The sequence below is a fragment of the Eleutherodactylus coqui genome, chromosome 2 (genome assembly GCF_035609145.1).
Source record: "Eleutherodactylus coqui strain aEleCoq1 chromosome 2, aEleCoq1.hap1, whole genome shotgun sequence".
Taxonomy (NCBI): domain Eukaryota; kingdom Metazoa; phylum Chordata; class Amphibia; order Anura; family Eleutherodactylidae; genus Eleutherodactylus; species Eleutherodactylus coqui.
In genome coordinates, this window is record NC_089838.1 from 193,806,967 (window position 1) to 193,829,175 (window position 22,209).

At 42.8% G+C, this 22,209-nt stretch overlaps 1 protein-coding gene across 2 annotated transcripts in view; it reads right to left on the bottom strand.

Annotated features, from left to right (window-relative positions):
- Positions 1–22,209, bottom strand: part of PLXNA4 (plexin A4) — a 683,798-nt gene that overhangs the window by 562,111 nt on the left and 99,478 nt on the right. The window lies entirely within an intron of this gene.

Here is a 22,209-nt window from a genome sequence, read left to right on the forward strand (position 1 = left end):
AATGAGCAGTAAACATGTTTAACTGAACTTCCTGTGCTAATATTATACATTGGTTTTTTATAACTGAATGGATTATCCAAGTTAATAGCAGGGCTCCCATGTCTTCCAGAATGGAAAGTGTCTGCAAAGAACATTCTAGAGTGCCTAGCACATCAACACATTGCACAGACAGCTCTTTGATTTCTATAAGTACTGTGAAATGCTTCATTGGCCCTGTGGTGCCGCTACATAGAGGGATTGTTGGGGTTCAAGGAAGTGAAACAAATTTTGGATCTTCTTATCTTCAAAGGACCATTCTAACAACAACCCCTTTCATTTATTAATGAATTAATTTATGTATCACTATCATCTTCCATGGGTCTATTTCCGTAGAACAAAACCGGCATAAAGTACAACTATCGTTGTGTTATGAATCTAAACCATAAGATCAGACAATGAGCTTTGTTACCAAGGACCAAATTCAGGTGAAGCAGAGATTGGTAAATTACACCAAATTTACTAAACTACATGTCAGTCTGAAAAGAAATAACATACAGTCAGAAAAGTTGTCACAAGGAAAGGCTGCCTTAATATAGAGCATATGGCCGATTTCACACAAACATCATGTGGGTGCATTGTTGCAAATCCTGCCCCAACCATGATTTAATGACCTCAACTAACCGCTTCACAGATTCTTTAGATGCTGTTATTTTGGGTCACATGAACTGCAGTCAGGCCAGGACTTGAAGCTGTAATATGTGTGAAATCAGCCTACACTATGTAAGATGTTCCAAGAAATGCATGTCACTGGGTGATAATGTACCCATTGATCAACTCCTCCGAACATGTCACGCAATGGACTATAATCAAGAAGGACCTTTGGGTGTAAACAATACAATTTAAACTCATTTTATTGGAAAATATCAAATCTATTCAAACAATTGCAGTATCAATATTTTGCTTGATACATTAAATCAAATAAATATTTCTAGAACAATGGAAATGCTTGCTGTAATTAATTACTGTTTACAATCGAAGACTTTCTACCACACATGCTGATAAATCATAGGGAAGTAAGACTACATAGGAGGGTGATAAGAAAACACAAAGAGCCACATTGCTATAATAATCACTATTTATACATAACATAGCCATGGAGTTGGTCTGTTAGGAATTGAAAAGCTTTTTGTGTAAAAATCGTACTACGGTAGAAGATTTGCACCTTGAATCCCAAACCTTATGACATTTTTCAGGACACTTTCTATTTTTAGAGATAATTTTTTTAAAGGGAAGATATTTTAACCCTATCTCTCCATTGGGCCATAGTTGGACATTGTCTGTTTATTCATTTCATCGCCACCACTTTGTGGGCCAAGAAAAAAGAAGTATGTTTCGCATAATAAAATTTGTACATGGTATTGCCATCAGGGGCGTAACTAGAGGGGGTGCAGTTGCACCCGGGCCCAGGAGCCTTAGGGGGCCCATAAGGTCTCTCTTCTCCATATAGGGAGCCCAGTACTATGAATAAAGCATTTGAGTTGGGGGCCCTGTTACAGATTTTGCATTGGGGCCCAAGGGCTTCAAGTTACGCTTTTGATTCAGTGTCAAGAAGTTCCAGTAAACAAATTTAGGGGACTCTCAGTACTGGAAACCCCAGAAACCGTACTAAGCAAATCAGTCACTTCGCACTAAAAGATTTGAATTTCAATGCATCCCCATACCAAATGTATAAGGTCAGCATCGGGTGAAAAACATCTATGACATAGGCAATTGATTCGACTACCCATGAGGTACAGCCTTTTGGGAGTAATGCAGCATTGATGCAAAATGTATAGTAGAATGCGTATGTTATTAACCGCTTGAGATACTAATAAATGAGATTTCATAGTATTAAACCAATCCTTATTAGTAAGTGATGGAACAAAGGATCTGTATTTGTCCTCTACTTTTAGGGTTCAGTCACACGGGCGCATCGGCACCCGTACACAGGCGCCGATGCGCCCATGTGACTGAGCCCTCACTGCAGGAGAAAGACGGCCGTACCTCAAGACAGACGTCTCTCTGCAGCGCTGAAGAAAGAACACATGACCGGCAATGAAGCTGGTCACATGTTCTTTCTCCTGGCTAGGTCTATAACTTAAAATTTAGATTGTATCCGGTGAGTATATAGAAAGGAAATTAAATGTTGCTGAAGAAACCAATAGTAACTCGATCAGGGTGTATCATATGCCTGTTGTAGTTGCTCAAGAAATACAAGGCTCCCATTAACAAAGAGATGTGGTAACAATTTTATTCTATTCCCTATTTAATATCTAGAATCAGGAAGTTTATAAAGATGTGAGAGTCTTCTATTATCCCACAAAGAAGTCTCAAAAGGGAGGTCCCTATACCCTGCCACTTGCTTGGCTATATCCTATATTCGGATGGTTAATTTATGGATTGGTAAAAAATATTTAGAAAATTTTCTGTCATTTTCCCGAACCATCCTCAACAGAGTAGAAAAGGAGTAGAACATCAGGCGGTGCTCAGTGTTCGATAAAGGTTCATCTGATATCCAATGTTTTAAATCTTGCATTTGACATGCTATATAAGTTAAAATCAGGTAGTGCCATTCCTGCCATCTCTTTTGGAGAGCTCTAATGTCTCTACTCCTAATTTTATTCTCGAATTTCCCCAAATGAAAGATGACAATATTGAATTAACTGTGATAAAGAGTTGCTGCGGTATTATAAGATCAATATGCTCTAAATTAGTCAAATTTAATCTGTTTGGTAGTATTTTTGTAAATATTTTATAGTCTGTACTTAGGAGAGATATTGAATGATAAGACCCACATTCTTCAGGGTTTTCATCCAGTTTCAATATAACCGCTGTAGTTGCCTTGTAAAAAGAGTCTAGAAATCAACCATCTGCCAATGCTTTCTTAAAAAGAAAAAGCAGCTGTGGGAGCAAAACCTCACTGTGCTGTGAATAAACCTCTATCGGGAGGCCATCCGAGCTGGGGATTTACCCTTTGCCATGGAGGATAAAGCTGCTGATACCTACTCCACTGTAATAGGCAAATCCAACAGAACTACATGCCGTGTGGATAATTTAGGAAAAGTGATGGTTCTCAAATATGTTGGCAGATCCTCCATTGTATAGCTTACCTGAAACTGATATAAATCTCTATAAAACTAAGTAAATCTATCTAGTATAGCACTGGGGTCTTTCAGTATGTGCTTCTCATTGGATCGTTTCTTCAGTATAGGGGGAGAAGAACTTTGAAAGCACTGTGGAATAAGTTGGCACTATACAAATAAAAATTATTATTATTATTAAGGCCGCCTGCAGACGGCTGGGTCGGATCAGGCAGCAAGAATTCTCACCACGAGGCCCAACCCGAGCGCCTGCAGAGAGCAGCGCGTACTCACCCGCGCCCCGCAGCTCCGGATCTTTCATGTGAGTGATGTAGATTGTTGAGTAAAAGTTGAAAAAAATAATAGGATTTCGCTAATTCCCCCTCCTTAAATACAATTTAAAGTACCATAACTTTATATCGTGCAAGCAGTGTGCTTTAGTTATGGAGTGAGTGACGTACACTGCTATACAGCATGCCGGAATTTCTCATAGGCGGGGTTTGGTGTGTGAAGAGTTTGCACTAATCGAAAAGCTTACAATCTGTTTAAGCGGAAACTAACTTTTTACACAATTTATGGCCATCTGATAGCCTGTGTGAGTCTCATCAATCTTGTAACACACTTTCATTATTTTTTTTGTTTCACCACTATAAATCAAGTTTGAAGCCCAGCCCCCCTGCAATCCATTACCTATTGCTAGGCATTCAGCTTCTCTAGGACTTTTGGATGTCTTTAGCTGTGGGGAAGGGGTTGTCTTTACAGGCCGCAGATTAGCCTGATGTGTTGCAGTTTGTTATCATTGTTATCAAAACAAACTCTGCTCTCATGTATGCATTATATGACTACACGCTATGCCTCACACTCATGTACCATAGCATCTACAGGGTGGGCCATGGAAAAGTAGCCCAGCACCACTCTTATGAAAGCTAGCTAAAACAAAATCTGTCTTTGCTGCGTATAGCAAGCAATCAAAGCGCAATTTTCATTTCTTATACTGCTGAGGTAAGATGAAAGCTGCGCTGTGATTGGTTGCTATGGGCAACAGAGACTTTCTTTTATATAGCTGTCATAAGATTGTGGTGCCAGGCTACTTTTTTGTGGCCCACCCTGTAACACAAACTTCATTGGAATGCTGTTTATCAGGAATATTTTAAGTAGATGTCCTAAGAATAAAAGAGAAGCCTGTGGAGGCTTCTGAAAAATGCTGCCTGTGTCTACAACAGTAGGTCAGTGGAGCAGCACGCAAAGGGACCTCCATGTTGGTTTGCCTGAGTATTTTATGTATTCGGAATAGCTGCCCCCTCTGCATTATAACTATTATTCCTAATTCCACTGAATTGCTTTCCTGAGCATGGAGATTTAGTGCAGCTTCAGACAAGCATGTTTGCACACACTTTTGCACGTGCATTAGGCAGTGAATAGAACAAACTGTTTTCAATGGGTTCATTCACATTTTCACTTGTGTGCTCATAAAAGTGACATGCTCTATTTTTGCGCACATTTGCACACCTAAAGAACCAGAGGAGTCTATGGGGGTAGGCAAATGCGCACCCGATCCCCATGGAATTGCACAATGAACCGCGCAATTTTGCAGGGAAATCAATAACACAGGGGACTAATCAGGCTGCACAGCCTTTTCAAAAATGGCATGGGTGTGTTCCACGCCGATGTGAACAGTCCCTGGCAGAACAGAAAGCACAGTAAAATGCTCCAAAACATGGTGATTGCACGTCCTTCACAGTTCAAACAGTCACGCTACTGCACGCGTTTTTGCGCTAATGCTCATCTGAAGATGCCCTTATATGCAGTCACCGTCCTGGGACGGGCTTTTTCCTGGTATTTACCTAACCTATAATGTGCACTTATCTTTAGGCTGTAGACATTGTATGTGTCTGCAGTTTACTGTGGGCATATGGGTAGCAGCATAACTCATACTGGATTGATCTTTATTAGCTGCTTAACTAGGTGTTGTGTGTTTGCATGGTCATAGCATTTATAGCGATTCTAGAGGCCTCTATATATATGGTGTGATCATGCAAACACACATGTAAAGCAGCTAATAAAGATCAATCCAGTATGAAATATGTTGCTTTGCCTACAACATTAAAATATCTGCAAAAATCAGACAGAGATTGCATACACAAAGATGGCAGATCTGAGAGCTGTGTGAGGGCAGGGAAGTTGAGCCTGTAAAGATAACCTCTCCCCCACAGCTAAGAAGATGTCCAAACATCCCAGTTACTAGATCAGCTCAGTGTATAACAACAGGCAGTGGATTGCAAAGGGTCTGTACTGCAAACTTGATTTATAGTGGTTAAACAAAAATAAATAATGAAAGTGTATTACAAGATGATAAGACACATACAGGCTATTAGATGAGCATAAATTGTCTGAAAGGTTAGTGGCCAACTTCACACAAGGATATTTGAATATGTCCATAATACAGACCCGTAATACAAATATGTACGTATTACAGATGAAATTGCGTCAGTATGTTATCAGTATTTGATCTATATTTCCCTCCATATTTACTTTCACTGGTTTTATCTTCTACTGGGCAAACACAGATGTATTTTTGCATCTGTAAATAATGCCAATGAAAGCAAAAACGGATAAAATATTGCTTGACTATGGATGCAATACCGATTCATGCGCATTTTTATCACTTTCTATAGACTATAATGTGCATATTTATTAAAAACAGGCAAAAGTGACGTCTGCTGTGTATTTTAAACAGGCCTATAAAAACACACATTTGAATAGCCCTATAGGTATTTATTAGTCCTATAATACGGTCCATAAAACACGGATTGTATACGGATTTGAAGTATACTTGTTTGAAATCAGTCTAAGGGTAAAAGTTAACTAAGAAATCCTTTTCATTAATACTGAAATATTTCTTGCACGCAATCAACTATTATAAACCATTAAGTGGACGTAACAGCTTTCGTGACATGTCCGCATCTCCTAGGTGTCTCCTCACACACAACATCTAGGTGCTCTCCTTAAGAAGTAATGTTACCCCTCCCGACCCACATCACAGGCCTCTCACTAGCCAAGTCAGGATCCTACTGCACACTGATGAGGGGCAAAAACCCCGAAACAGCTGTCTGTGTATGGATTTCTGCCTTTTGGTCAATTCCCAATCATTGTTATAAAGACTTGTATAAAAGCTCTGACATTGATTTGCAGGAATGCTGCCATCCAATAGGTGGCGCTGCATAGGTATTGTTCCATCTTCCTTATTTATATGTTTTTAATATATACATGGATTTTCCATACAGTAACAGTTATGGAGCATCTTTTTTAGAACGTTGAGTTGTGCAATCCCTCTGTTATTCATCGTGGAAATATATGAATAATTCAACTGGTAGGTGTTACGATTCAGACATCACTGTAAATGAGATTTAGTTAGTTAACTATGCATAAATATATCAGGGGACAATACAGAGATCTCTCCCGTCATCTATTTATACCCAGAACTACAAATGTAACAAGAGGGCATTCTTTATGTCTAGAGGAAAGAAAATTTCTACACCAACATAGAAGGGGGTTCCTTACTTCACAGTGAGACTATGGAACTCTCTGCCTGAGGCCTTGGTAACGTCAAATCCGATAAAAAGTTCAAAGAGGGGCCTGGATGCCTTTCTTGAACAATATAATATTATATTTTATCATTAATAATCTCAAAAGCGTTGTTGATCCAGGGGTTATTCCGATGGCCAGATTGTAGTCAGGGAGGTATTTTTTTTTCCTTAAATGGGAAAAATTGGTTTCTACCTCATTGGGTTTTTTGCCTTCCTCTGAACCAACATTGGGCGTAATAGCCTGAACTGGATAGACATATTTCTTTTTTTGACCGTATATACTATGTTACTATCATAGGTGTGTCCAGTTGTCCAATCCATGCTGCCAATGTCAGACTGAGTAGGGACACACTCTATTGATCAAGGGAATGCTAACCCCAGTTATCAATGCAATCAAGGGTTTTCAGGAGGATAAACAAAGGCACGATGCAGAATTCTAAGAAAGAAATGCCACAAAATTATTATTTCATGTGTAGAGATGAGCGAACGTACTCGTCCGAGCTTGATACTCGTTCGAGTATTAGCGTGTTCGAGATGCTCGTTACTCGAGATGAGTACCACGCGATGTTCGAGTTACTTTCACTTTCATCTCTGAGACGTTAGCGCGCTTTTCTGGCCAATAGAAAGACAGGGAAGGCATTACAACTTCCCCCTGTGACGTTCAAGCCCTATACCACCCCCCTGCAGTGAGTGGCTGGCGAGATCAGGTGTCACCCGAGTATATAAATCGGCCCCTCCCGCGGCTCGCCACAGATGCATTCTGACATAGTTCAGGGACAGTGCTGCTGGTGCCAGAGCTGCTATAGGGAGAGCGTTAGGAGTTATTTTAGGCTTCAAGAACCCCAACGGTCCTTCTTAGGGCCACATCTAACCGTGTGCAGTAGTGTGGAGGCTGCTTTTTGCAGTGTTGCACTTTTTTTTTTATTTTGTATATCGGCCGTGCAGAGCATTGCGTCCTGCAGTAATTTTACATTGTCCAGGGCCAGTAGTGGTGAGGCAGGGACAGAAGACATATTTAGTGTATATAGGCAGTGGGCCTTTCCAAAAACATTTGGGAAAAAAAATCTATTTGTGCTGCCTGTGACCGTCCTCAGTGTACAGGGTCTCTGCTGGGGGTAGTTGTCCTAATTCATACGCAGCCAGCTAAGTGTTACAGCAGGCTTGCGCAAAATTCTTTCCTGCCTCTGTGTTGCCTGTTACATCACCGCTGTATTCCTGTCCACAGTGAAACAGTCTGCAGTAATTTTACATTGTCCAGGGCCAGTAGTGGTGAGGCAGGGACAGAAGACATATTTAGTGTATATAGGCAGTGGGCCTTTCCAAAAACATTTGGGGAAAAAAATCTATTTGGGCTGCCTGTGACCGTCCTCAGTGTACAGGGTCTCTGCTGGGGGTAGTTGTCCTAATTCATACGCAGCCAGCTAAGTGTTACAGCAGGCTTGCGCAAAATTCTTTCCTGGCTCTGCTGTGCGTTCCGTAAGCGAAGTCAGCCTCCAACCACAGACCAATAAGCGGCACATTTAATTACAGCGTTCTGTTTCTGCACTACTGGTAATACAGCATGCTGAGGGGTAGGGGTAGGCCTAGAGGACGTGGACACGGGCGAGGACACGGAGGCCCAAGTCAGGGTGTGGGCACAGGCCGAGCCAGTGCGGTGGCCAGGGGTAGAGGCAGGGCCAGACCGAATAATCCACCAACTTTTTCCCAAAGTGCCCCCTCGCGGCATGCCACCCTGCAGAGGCCAAGGTGCTCTAAGGTGTGGCAGTTTTTCACAGAGACGCCTGACGACCGACGAACAGTGGTGTGCAACCTTTGTCGCACCAAGATCAGCTGGGGAGCCACCACCACCAGCATGCGCAGGCATATGATGGCCAAGCACCCCACAAGGTGGGACGAAGGCCGTTCACCGCCTCCGGTTTGCACCACTGCCTTTCCCCCTGTGCCCCAACCTGCCACTGAGATCCAACCCCCCTGAGGACACAGGCACGAGTGCCTACCGGCCTGCACCCACACCCTCACCTCCGCTGTCCTCGGCCCCATCCAGCAATGTCTCTCAGCGCAGCGTCCAGACGTCGCTAGCGCAACTGTTTGAGCGCAAGCGCAAGTACGCCACCACGCACCCGCACGCTCAGGAGTTAAACGTGCACATAGCCAAATTGATCAGCCTGGAGATGCTGCCGTATAGGCTTGTGGAAACGGAGGCTTTCAAAAGCATGATGGCGGCGGCGGCCCCCCGCTACTCGGTTCCCAGTCGCCACTACTTTTCCCGATGTGCCGTCCCAGCCCTGCACGACCACGTCTCCCGCACCATTGTACGCGCCCTCACCAACGCGGTTACTGCCAAGGTCCACTTAACAATGGACATGTGGACAAGCACAGGCGGGCAGGGCCACTATATCTCCCTGACGGCACATTGGGTGAATTTAGTGGAGGCTGGGACAGAGTCAGAGCCTGGGACCACTCACGTCCTACCCACCCCCAGAATTGCGGGCCCCAGCTCGGTGCTGGTATCTGCGGCGGTGTATGCTTCCTCCACTAAACCACCCTCCTCCTCCAACGCAACCTCTGTCTCGCAATCAGCGTCAGCAGGCCGTGCTGAAACTACTCAGCTTAGGAGAGAAGAGGCACACGGCCCACGAACTGCTGCAGGGTCTGACAGAGCAGACCGACCGCTGGCTTGCGCCGCTGAGCCTCCAACCGGGCATGGTCGTGTGTGACAACGGCCGTAACCTGGTGGCGGCTCTGCAGCTCGGCAGCCTCACGCACGTGCCATGCCTGGCCCATGTCTTTAATTTGGTGGTTCAGCGCTTTCTGAAAAGCTACCCACACTTGTCATACCTGCTCGGAAAGGTGCGCCGGGTCAGCGCACATTTCCGCAAGTCCAAGACGGACGCTGCCACCCTGCGGACCCTGCAACATCGGTTTAATCTGCCAGTGCACCGACTGCTGTGCGACGTGCCCACACGGTGGAACTCTATGCTCCACATGTTGGCCAGACTCTATGAGCAGCGTAGAGCTATAGTGGAATACCAACTCCAACATGGGCAGCGTAGTGGGAGTCAGCCTCCTCAATTCTTTACAGAAGAGTGGGCCTGGTTGGCAGCCATCTGCCAGGTCCTTGGAAACTTTGAGGAGTCTACCCAGATGGTGAGCGGGGATGCTGCAATCATTAGTGTCACCATTCCTCTGCTATGCCTCTTGAGAAGTTCCCTGCAAAGCATAAAGGCAGACGCTTTGCGCTTGGAAACGGAGGCGGGGGAAGACAGTATGTCGCTGGATAGTCAGAGCACCCTCATGTCTATATCTCAGCGCGTTGAGGAGGAGGGGGAGGAGCATGAGGAGGAGGGGGAAGAGACAGCTTGGCCCACTGCTGAGGGTACACATGCTGCTTGCCTGTCATCCTTTCAGCGTGTATGGCCGGAGGAGGAGGAGGAGGATCCTGAAAGTGATCTTCCTAGTGAGGACAGCCATGTGTTGCGTACAGGTACCCTGGCACACATGGCTGACTTCATGTTAGGATGCCTTTCTCGAGACCCTCGCACTACACGCATTCTGGCCACTACGGATTACTGGGTGTACACACTGCTCGACCCACAGTATAAGGAGAACCTTTCCACTCTCAAACCCGAGGAAAGGGGTTCGAGAGTGATGCTATACCACAGGACCCTGGCGGACAAACTGATGGTAACATTCCCATCCGACAGCGCTAGTGGCAGAAGGTGCAGTTCCGAGGGCCAGGTAGCAGGGGAGGTGCAGAGATCAGGCAGCATGTACAGCGCAGGCAGGGGAACATTCTCCAAGGCCTTTGCCAGCTTTATGGCTCCCCAGCAAGACTGTGTCACCGCTCCCCAGTCAAGGCTGAGTTGGCGGGAGCACTGTAAAAGGATGGTGAGGGAGTACGTAGTCGATCGCACGACCGTCCTCGGTGACGCCTCTGCCCCCTACAACTACTGGGTGTCAAAGCTGGACACGTGGACTGAACTCGCGCTGTATGCCCTGGAGGTGCTTGCTTGTCCTGCGGCTAGCGTCTTGTCAGAGAGGGTGTTTAGTGCGGCTGGGGGAATCATCACGGATAAGCGTACCCGCCTGTCAACCGACAGTGCCGATAGGCTTACACTCATCAAGATGAACAAAGCCTGGATTTCCCCAGACTTCTCTTCTCCACCAGCGGACAGCAGCGATACCTAAGCAATACGTAGGCTGCACCCGCAGATGGAAGCATCGTTCTCTATCACCATCAAAAACGGGGACCTTTTTGCTTCATCAATCTGTGTATTCTATTCATCCTCCTCCTCCTGCTCCTCCTCCTGAAACCTCACGTAATCACGCCGAACGGGCAATTTTTCTTAGGCCCACAAGGCTCAGTCATATAATTTTTGTAAACAATTTTTATACGTTTCAATGCTCATTAAAGCGTTGAAACTTTCACCTGAACCAATTTTTATTTTAACTGGGCTGCCTCCAGGCCTAGTTACCAATTAAGCCACATTAACCAAAGCGATTAATGGGTTTCACCTGCCCTCTTGGTTGGGCATGGGCAATTTTTCTGAGGTACATTAGTACTGTTGGTACACCAATTTTTTGGGGCCCTCACCTACAGTGTAATCCAATTAATTTTTTGCCCACCTGCATTAAAGCTGACGTTACATCAGCTGTGATGGGCAATGCAATGGGATATATTTATGTACCGCTGGTGGCTTCCTGGCACCCACCCATGCTGTGGGTCCACAGGGAGTTGTAACTGCATGTGTCCACTTCTAAAGAACCCCAGTCTGACTGGGGCATGCAGTGTGGGCCGAAGCCCACCTGCATTTAATCGGACTTTACCTCAGCTGTGATGGGCACTGCAATGGGATACATTTATGTACAGCCGGTGGGTTTCAGGGAGCCACCCATGCTGTGGGTGCACACGGAATTCCCATTGCGGAGTTGTACCTGCCTGTGACTATTTATAAAAAACCGCGGTCTGACTGGGGCATGCAGACACCTTGACAGAATGAATAGTGTGTGGCACATAGGTTTCCCATTGCTATGCCCACATGTGCAGCTCCTGATGGCGGTGGCACAGGATTATATTTCTCATTGCTTCTGTACAGCATTGTGGGCTATCGCCCCGCCCCTTTTAAAGAGGGTCGCTGCCTAGCCGTGCCAACCCTCTGCAGTGTGTGCCTGCAGTTCCTCTGGCAGACGCACTTATAAATAGACATGAGGGTGGTGTGGCATGAGTGCAGCTGAAGGCTGTGCAGGGACACTTTGGTGTGCGCTGTGGACACTGGGTCGTGTGGGGGGGTTGGGCAGCATGTAACCCAGGAGAAGTGGCAGCGGAGTGTCATGCAGGCAGTGATTGTGCTTTGTTGGAGGTAGTGTGGTGCTTAGCTAAGGTATGCATTGCTAATGAGGGCTTTTCAGAAGTAAAAGTTGTTGGGAGGGGGCCCACTCTTGCCGCTATTGTGGCTTAATAGTGGGACCTGGGAACTTGAGATGCAGCCCAACATGTAGCCCCTCGCCTGCCCTATCCGTTGCTGTGTCGTTCCCATCACTTTCTTGAATTGCCCAGATTTTCACAAATGAAAACCTTAGCGAGCATCGGCGATATACAAAAATGCTCGGGTCGCCCATTGACTTCAATGGGGTTCGTTACTCGAAACGAACCCTCGAGCATCGCGATAATTTCGTCCCGAGTAACGAGCACCCGAGCATTTTGGTGCTCGCTCATCTCTATTCATGTGCAATACAAAAATGTACAGACATATCATGACTAAAACAGTACTAAAGCTACAGAACTAAACTTGTGCAAAGCATGATGGGACTGAAAAACTATGAACAAAATATATGTAAGCAATTGCATGTGTTTGCACTCTGTCTATAAACCACTCCCAAGCATACAGTATTGAATAGATTACTGCATTTACAGTCTGGATTTGTGGAGAGAAGGCGTTAGAATTGAAGTATGTTTTGTCTTCCGGGATTCTGCTGTCATTTGATTTCAAGAAATAAATAAATCAAAAGGCTGGTGGAAAGCTTGTGGGATGGCAGTCTTCGAGGGCAGAATACTAACAGCACTGTCTTGGGATGTACAACCTACGATATTAATGTTGCTCCGTGAGAAAGCTTGGTTGATATGTAGCTTACTCTTCTATCTAAAGTACCTTTGATACATGTGTTTTGTACGCTTTTCAGAGACAACCCATCTATCAGCAGATATTCGGAAGAACATAAAGGCAGAGATTAGACTGAACATAGAAGGTTAGCCCAAATCAATCAGTACTGGAGAAGATAAAATATAGGCACCTAAAAGCCTGGCTTGCTAACATTGTCATTGGGTGAATGCTCTCACAGCACAATATAATTACCTCACTTTACTTCTTATTACCTTTTGTTATAGAACTTTCCAATGAAAACACGGTATAAAATGGTTAAGAGTTTTCCAGTGGTGTAAAGCAGTACTTTGTTAAAACTGTCACATACATCTGAATCAAAAATGTGACTTTCTGCTTTAGTAAAATTCTAATGCCGTATTCTCATTACTCCAACGTTCTGGAAAAGAGATTGGTACGGCAAGTGAAAAAAGTTCTAAGTTGTAGGGGCAATGAACTTCTGGTGCATGTATTTGCCCCTAGGGAATCACACACCAAGAATATTGGCTTTACTGTATGAATAACAATTGTGTTCATCTCAGTTTTTTAGACTTATGCACATTTTCTTGAGCTTCTTTCCAAATGGATGTTGACATCATTTTTATGAGCTGCGTCTTTTACTGTTGTTGATGTGGACAGCATGTGTAGACTGGCATACAAATTATTGGAACCCCTATGCCAGTATTTCCCAGCGGTATTTTTCAGGTTCCTCAGTTTTACCACATTTAAGGAGAAAATAACTGTGTTCTTAAGCCTTTATATCATATGTTCATGGGTATAGTGTTGTGAATATACATTATACCACTAAACCTAAATGACAAAGCCTAAAACAACATTACGATATCCTATCCGTAATCCAATTAGAGAACTCGACTGTCAACCAATCCCAGCCTACACTGATGCTAGATTTAATATGTATAAGATATCATATATATTGTACTCTGTATTATTAACTGCCATTTTCTGGGTTGGGAAGAGAAGAAACCTGACACTTGACATTCCAACCTGCACAGCAGTGATTGGGAGAATGGCGACCTACAAAAGAAAGTGTGTGTATATTTATATATATATATATATATATATATATATATCAGCTAGTAAAGATCAATCCAGTGTACGCACCACGTTAGGTAAGTCTAACATCAGAAGAGGCAGAAATTGTGTACACACTGATTGCATATCTGAGAGCAGTGTGAGTACAAGGAAGCTGAGGCTGTGAAGACAGCCCCTCTCCCATAGCTAAAAAGAAGTACAAATGTTCCAGTTACTAGAGAAGTTGAATGCCTAACAAGAGGCAGTGGATTGAAGAGGGATCGCTCATCAAGCTTGATTTACAGAGATAAAACAGAATACAAAACAATGAAAGTGTATCACAAGATTGATGAGACTTACACAGGCTATTAGATGAGCAAACGTTGCCTGAAAAGTTAGGTAGGCTTTAAGTAATAAATATTCAATTCATGACAAGTGGCAAGAATCTTTAAAAGAGTTATACAATGAAACAGAAAGCATTAGAAAGCTACTACTGTAACTTTTTAAAATTTCTTAATTTTATTTAGCTAATACTGTACCGTCCTCTCAGAGCCTGTATTCAGTCTTGAATCCCAAAACTGTCCTTGGTGAGTAAATGAATTCATCAAGAAAAATATGGAGCAATGCTTTTATGGGAGAAAACCTGTGTAAGACAACCACTCAAATCTGCACACATTGGCAGAATGAAGTACAGTTTGGGGTACGCCGGCAGATTTCTATAGCCATCATAATAAAAGCATTGGGCCTTCTTTGTGAATTTCCTGAGTTTGGAAACCTGTTTCCCTTGTTGAAAAGCAACAATGAAAATATTCAGATTCTTGAGGAGAGTTGAGCAAAGTCAACCACAAATGAAGGGGCACACTGAGCAGTTCAGACTCCCACTAATCAAAAATTCTGACATCACTATGACATGTTAGAAGTTTAACCAAAAATAACATAACGAAAGGCAGATTACCCACAGAGGTTCAAATGATACAATTCAAGGCTTCTATGACAGGGACGTCACAGTTAATTAACAAATAATTCATCTAGAATCAAGGGTCAACTGAAGCTGTTAAAATGTTGACTTGTACATCACAGATTGTGTCATTAATCACATCATACACCTGCAAGAAGGCTGTTCCTTTTACTTAATACCTATGAACACCACGTAGTTAACCCCTTAGTGACCAAGCCGGTTTGCGCCTTAGTGACGGAGCCAGACATTGAAAATCTGACATGTGTCACTGTAACATAGAGTTTTGCATATCCAAGTGATTCAGACATTGTTTTTTTTGCCACATGTTGTACTTCATTTAGGTGGTAAAAATAGACTGATAGAATTTGTGTATATTTATTAAAAGCGCCAAAATTGGAAAAAATTGTCATTTTTTCACATTTTCAACTGCAATATCTCAAAAATGTGCAAACATGCTGTATAAACTTTTGATGAGATATATTTCCATCAGTTTATTCTTTTCTGGAAGCACATTGGAAAAACGTCCGCTTTTTTTTTTACCATTTAGGAGACGTACAAATTTAACATTGATTATTAACACAAATGACCCCATTTTTAAAAACACACATCTGAATGTATCCACTGAGGGGGGTCAGCAGTATTTTGACCAAACAGTTTCTTTTCAGGAATTAATGCAATTTAGAGGGGAAGAAATAAAATTTCATATTTTTGCAAATATGTCATTTAAAAGACAGGATTTCTTTCTGTAGTGCACATGACAATGAGGATTTGCACCCAAAATGGATACCCCTATTTGTACTGTGTTCATAAACATACCCATTGTGGCCCTAATCTTGTGTCTCTATCCAAAACAGGGCCCAAACTGAAAAGAGCAGCTGGTGGCTTTCAGAACAGACATTTAGTTTGAAGGTGATTTAGGCCCCATTGCCCACTTGTAGACCCCTTGAGCGGCCAAAACAATGGAGGACCCCCACAAATAACCCCATTTTGAAAACTAGGCGCCTTAACAAATTCATCTCAGGGTGTACTCTGTATTTTGACCCCACAGTTTTTGAATGAATCTAAGCAAAACTGAAGGAAAAAATAAGATTTTATTTTTTTGGCAATTGTGTCATTTCAAAAACAGTTTTTCTTTTTGTATAGCACACATATGAATGAAGTAATCTCCCGGACTACTCATGTTAGCCGGGAGCCAGAGAGATTTTAAATTTTCCAGGCCACGCGCCCTTCTGAGCATGCACCCAACGTATGACATCTGCCACGCATGCACAGAAAGCGCCGTCGGGACCAGAAGGCCATAACGCCGCAGGACATAGCGGAGGACAGCGATAAGCACTTTCAGCTGTCCTGATGGATCCAAACCAACAGGGCAGTTGAATCTATAACTTTTATTTACTTTTCATTGAGTTTCATATGATCGCCGGCATTCGGTAGATGCCGGCAATCATGTGACTGGGAAGGGAAGGTCCTGCAGCCCGGGATGACAGCTTCAGGTTGTTGGCTACCTTCGGGAGCTGGCAGCATGGAGCTGTCGCGTCCACAGCTTGCAGGGTTTTAATCTCTGCAAGGAAGCATTTTTTTATGTCCCTGGGGATTAAAGCCCGGCAAACCAGGATGTAAAAACACTGTGGGGTGGTTACTAAGGAGTTAACACACAAGCCAAGCTTATATAAGTATACATCATATATTAGGACACTGAACTTGTTAATATTGGTAACTAACGTTGTGTCTTATTTTATGACCATTTGGAATACTGGACTCTAAGGTGAACTTCTATAGATTGACCCTGTAAATCTGCGCAAAATTCCATGAGTAAACTGAACAGCCTTCTCAAAGGTAAATACTATGATGAAAGACACAACCGGAAATGCATAGGTGAGTTGTATTCTCCAACATATAGTATATACTGTGGTTTTTAAAATGACACATTTTAATAGCTTGAGTCAACCCTTGCTGATGCTGTGTTATTTTTTGAAAGTTCACCTTTAACCCTCCTAGAGATAACCCAGAGTACTGCTCATTCAAAAGGAAAAGAACAACTTTACAGTTTTGGGTGAACAGAATTCATTTTACTTCAAATGACTGTAGCTCTAGTTCTGTTACTACTATTGACACGTTTTTGGTCTCATTTTAAAGTCAAGATTCTTCAGTGAAAACCTACATAAAAATCTGCCACAAAAACAAGGAGATCAATAAATATTATATCATTTATTAAATATGTCAAGTGCATTCCTGCATTGAATATATGTCAAATGAAATATTTTACACGTTTGTTCTATTGTTGTTGTTTTATTTTTTCAAATGTAGAACGATGCATCCACTGTTCTGTTGTGTATTTCTGTACCTAAATTTCTATGAAAGAATCAAAGGGCATTTTAATTACTTAACTAACATTAAGAAACTTTTGTTCCATTCCATTTATTTGCAGCAGCCTATATATGACTGTGTTTAACCTAATTAGAGTATATAAATATATCCAAGGTTAATTCAAGGATCTAGCTAAATTATTTTATGCTTTGTATTCCTATAGTAATGCAGCCAAAGAGGGGACTTTCACTGTGACAAAAAAAGACAGATTTGCTATCAGTATAGAATGGAGTACCATACTTTTCTGGATGGAAAATACTATAGAAAACCTTGCTAATGTCAGTTCTGATGGCTGTCATATGTCTTCACTTGTGTGATCTATGAGTCCACTATTGTGTGTACTACTGCTTCACTTTCCTGCCCCATCTCAGTGCTACAGAACCAAGCATAGATCACCATAGAGTTTTAAGAAGGCTTAGGGACCTTTCACATGGGACGGAATCTTCTGAAACAGCGTTGTGGAATAAGCTCTCCTGTGAAATATTTAGCAGCAAAATCCACACTGCTATAGTGTGGATTTTGGTGCGGAATTGAGAATAGCAGAATCCCGATGGCAACTCTGCATCAAAATCCACAGTTAGCAGTGTGGATTTTGGTGCAGAATTAAGGTATGGCATATTCCATCCCATGTGAAAAGTCCCTTAAGGAATTTTTAAATGTAAAACATTTGTAGGACATAATTTAAAGGGGCAATTGGGAAAAGAAAAATCTTTCCATTGTCGCGACAGATGGCAACTGTATTCTGCTGACAGAACTCACAAGATCATTGTCCCCTATTCTTCCCCGTCAGTCTTCTTACCGCATCTTTAACTCACCGATGTTCTCCTAGCTCCCCCCATTCCCCCGGGTCACCTCACCGCAAGCCGTCCAGATCCTCTTCTCCCTGTGACAAATTGTAACTTGCTGGCATTCTGCTTCCTGCAGGGCAATGTACACTACATCACTAGTGACATAGCATTCCCTGCCTGGCAGGGAATGCTGAATCCTCGGCAGCCTGCTTTAGTGCAACTGCGCATAGCGCTAGTATTTCATATACTATATAAAACACTAGCGGCGAGATGTCGTACATGTGTGTTAAAGCAGGCTACAGAGGATTCGGCATTTCTTGCTAGGCAGTGAATGCCACGTTACTCGTAGCCCTGCAGGAAGTGAACTGCAGCTAATGGATGCTCCAAAACAGGAACAAGAGAATTCGGACGGCTGGAGGTGAGGTGACCCGGGGGACTGGAGGAGCCAAGAGAAGATCGGTGAGGAGAAGATGCGGTGAGAAGACTGATGGGAAGGAATGGGTAAGTATTGATTTTTTTTTCTAATGACAAAACCCCTTTAACAATGACTGTTTTTAGATTTGTCAGTTTTTTTTCCCCCAGGCATTCATTTTGTTCTACATTTACGTGGTTGACATACTGCAAGTATTAAAACCTTCTTACAGTCACTGTGATCATCTAGATCCTCATAAATCAACATGGAAAGAATTTATGAGGAAGCGCAAGTACTTTGATTTTCCTCCTACACAGGCCTGAAATTTACAAATAATAGCATGCAGGCGTTTGTCATCTGGCAGAGTATGCATAAGCAGCATTTCTTCGATTAACATTAGGAAGGCATCGCAAATGTTTTTCTAAGAAATTCCATTTACTTATCTAAATTATGTTACATAAGATTCTCAAAAGTGCAGCTCTTCATTCTATTGGTAATCACAAATTGGTGCTCAGTTAACACCATCAAATTTAGAGCCATTACAAGAGCGAGCAGCAGAAATGAGTATGAGTGCACAGCCTTTATCAAATAGTGCTGATCAGCAGCAAATAGATCTAAAGTAACTGTGTAATTACATATACAGTAACTGCATGAAATGTCATAGTAGTCACTTGATGTTACCTGAGCGGCAGTTGGGATACAAAGATGCACCACGTAACATCATCGTCTATTCTAGAGCTATTAACTGCACTCACACTGCAGTATTAGATTGCTCATGGAGAAGTGGTGCTATTGATTTAACACTTTCCACTACAGCAAGATATACAATGGGCTGTATCTTTAAAACCACAATACCACCGAAACCTATTAAGATATGGATAGAGCTTTGGACGACTGTAGACTTGGTTTGTGTTTTCAATGGTGTGGATAATGCATTATTCTTATACTTCAGACTGGCTTTTTGAGATGTGTGACATTTATTGGAGGAGAAAACTTCATACGACTCAAAATCAGTACAAAATAAATAAAGCAAACTACTTTTATTGTTTATCAAAAGAAGAGTTTTCCTTTAAATATGATCTCATGATGACTACACCTATCCGTATACCTTATTAGAGCATATGGAAGACATAGAGGGGGTTCCCTAACTCTGAACCCCCTTCTGTATGCCAGATAAGAGAGCTAGTCTGTTGAGGTGGCAACACACCTGCAATAGATGTCAGCTGACAGCTATACCTTCTGACTTCTCTATACCAATATATATCCAGTACGACCTAGATAGAATGCATTCTCAATGAGGAAAGGGAAATAAGGTGCTGCTAAAAGTTTCTGGCAGCAGCTTATTTCTTTTGAGAATGAAGGATCAGGCATGTTCAACATGCTTGATATTTTTTTTCCCTTGACATTTGCAGAATAGACATAGGCCAAACACTTGTTACACCTTACATGATTGGCTGATCCCACCAAAATTGGTGGGTTAGTCTAATATGTATGACCACCGTAAGAATGACTCCTACTCTGGCAGATCCAGCATATCCATAATTTACTTGGGCAGCTATTAAATCAAGCATTTCCACTGCAGTAGCCATTAATTAGTCAGCAGGAACAGAGAAACTATACCTATGACAATTAACGAATTACCATGAAACTGTCTATTTAGAATGTGGTTGCTTTCACAGAGAAGGACACATCCTCTTTAAATAGAAAAAGTTATTATAAGCAAGGTAGTATCCATGTGAGAATGTTACATGGGACATGGACTTGATAACAAGTGAACTAAAAACTGTTGGCCTTGGTTAAATTAAATAATGGTATACAATGTAAAATGCCAATATAAGCTTTTCGAAGCTTCTAATATCCATAACACTGTATAATTCACTATCGGGTCAGGTTACACATGATTCTGCACCTAAATCTTGACAGAATTGAATGACAAGAGGTATTGTACACCCCATTCATATGCTAGAGAAAATGAAATCTCTGCAAAATAATGAATACACAATGGGTTGAAAATCTGTATTCATTATTGTTATGCTTCTGCACAGAAAAGCCATGAATTAGCACCCATTGAATCACATTGGGGCCAACCCCGCTGGCGTGTCTGCAGCATAAATCCAATATTTAGCCCAAAGCAAATCAGAGCATTTGAACTAAGCCTTAAAAGTGAGCAAAACTTCTTGGACAAATTTAAGCCACGCAAAAGTCAATGGAGGCTAAAATGCTGGAAAACTAATCCATATTTTGCATCTATTCTTTTATGTGACAGAAAGAACCAATAATAGAAAATTTGTTCATCCGCAAAATGCCAATAGAATATGAAGAAAGGCTAAAAAGAGTAAATTAACATGATTACCTTATTTCTAGACAATAATTGAATCCAATTTATCAGTTCTAAGTGGCTCAAACTGACTGCAAAATAATTACTTTTTTCTATATTATGAAAATGTCACTAAAATAAATTCATCTAACTCCATTCTAAAGCTACAAATACAGACAAACACCTCATTTTCTTACACAATGGGACAGATGTATTAACCCTTTCCAATCCAATTTGTATCCTGGTTTTCCTAGGGGGCTTACTCTTTTTCTGCCATTATACAACAGCGCTATAGGCTGGCTAAAGTCAGTACTATATGAGGTGACATGTTGGATAGGCTCCGACAGCAGAGAGGCTGGCAATATACAGTAAGAGAACCCTGATGGATGTCTTCCCACATCAGAGCTGTACAGCCTTAAATCATAATGTCTTCAGAGGTCAGACAGTGGATTGGAAAGGGTTAAGACCGGTATATCATACATAGGGCCTATTCATATCTTCGACCTTCAGCCTTGGTTTCCATCCCAGGGTTTCATGTTGATGGCCAAAATTGGCATCTGGATGGAGCCTGGACAGAATTATAGGCTTTTATTACTCAAACAGAGATCCTTTGAGCAGGTTCCATTTGTTTCTGGCATTTCTGCTTGATAGAACAACATGGCTGACTAAGAGCTCGTCTCTTAAAAAGGTTTGTTCACCTCTGACCATCCTGTGCACCAGAAACTGAAATTTACAACAGCAATGAGCTGGCATAGATTTGCTCTGTAATTTACACCAGTGTCCGGAACAAATTCCCGTAAGGGTGAAGTCACACGAACGTATATCGGCTCGGTTTTCACGCCGAGCCGATATACGTTGTCCTCGTGTGCAGGGGGAAGGCTGGAAGAGCCAGGAGCAGGAACTGAGCTCCCGCCCCCCTCTCTGCCTCCTCTCCGCCCCTCTGCACTATTTGCAATGGGGAGAGGTGGGACGGGGGTGGGGCTAATTCTCGGAACTTAGCCCCGCCGCCGCCCTGCTTCTTCCCATTGCAAATAGTGCAGAGGGGCGGAGAGGAGGCAGAGAGGGGGCGGGAGCTGAGTTCCTGCTCCTGGCTCTTGCATCCTCCCCCCCCCCTGCACAGGAGGACAACGTATATCGGCTCAGCGTGAAAACCGAGCCGATATACGATATACGTTCGTGTGACTTCACCCTAAGGGTGCTTTTACTTGGGACGACCTGTTGGTTGCAGATGCCTAACAGGTCGTCCTAGCAATAATCACTGCTGTGCTTTTACATAGAAACAATCATCATTAGTGAATGGAGGTGAAGCGGCCAGGGATCAATTGGCCCACTTCCATTCACAGAAAGCAGGCAGTCCTTCATGAGTGAAGCACTCCCAGTTTACACGGTAGATCTGTCATTCAGTTTTCTGCATGCAAACACTAAGGCCTCATGTCCACGGGGAAAATCAGATCCGCTGCAGATTCTACATGGAGAATCTGCAGCGGGTCCCTCCTGCCCCGCGGACATGAGC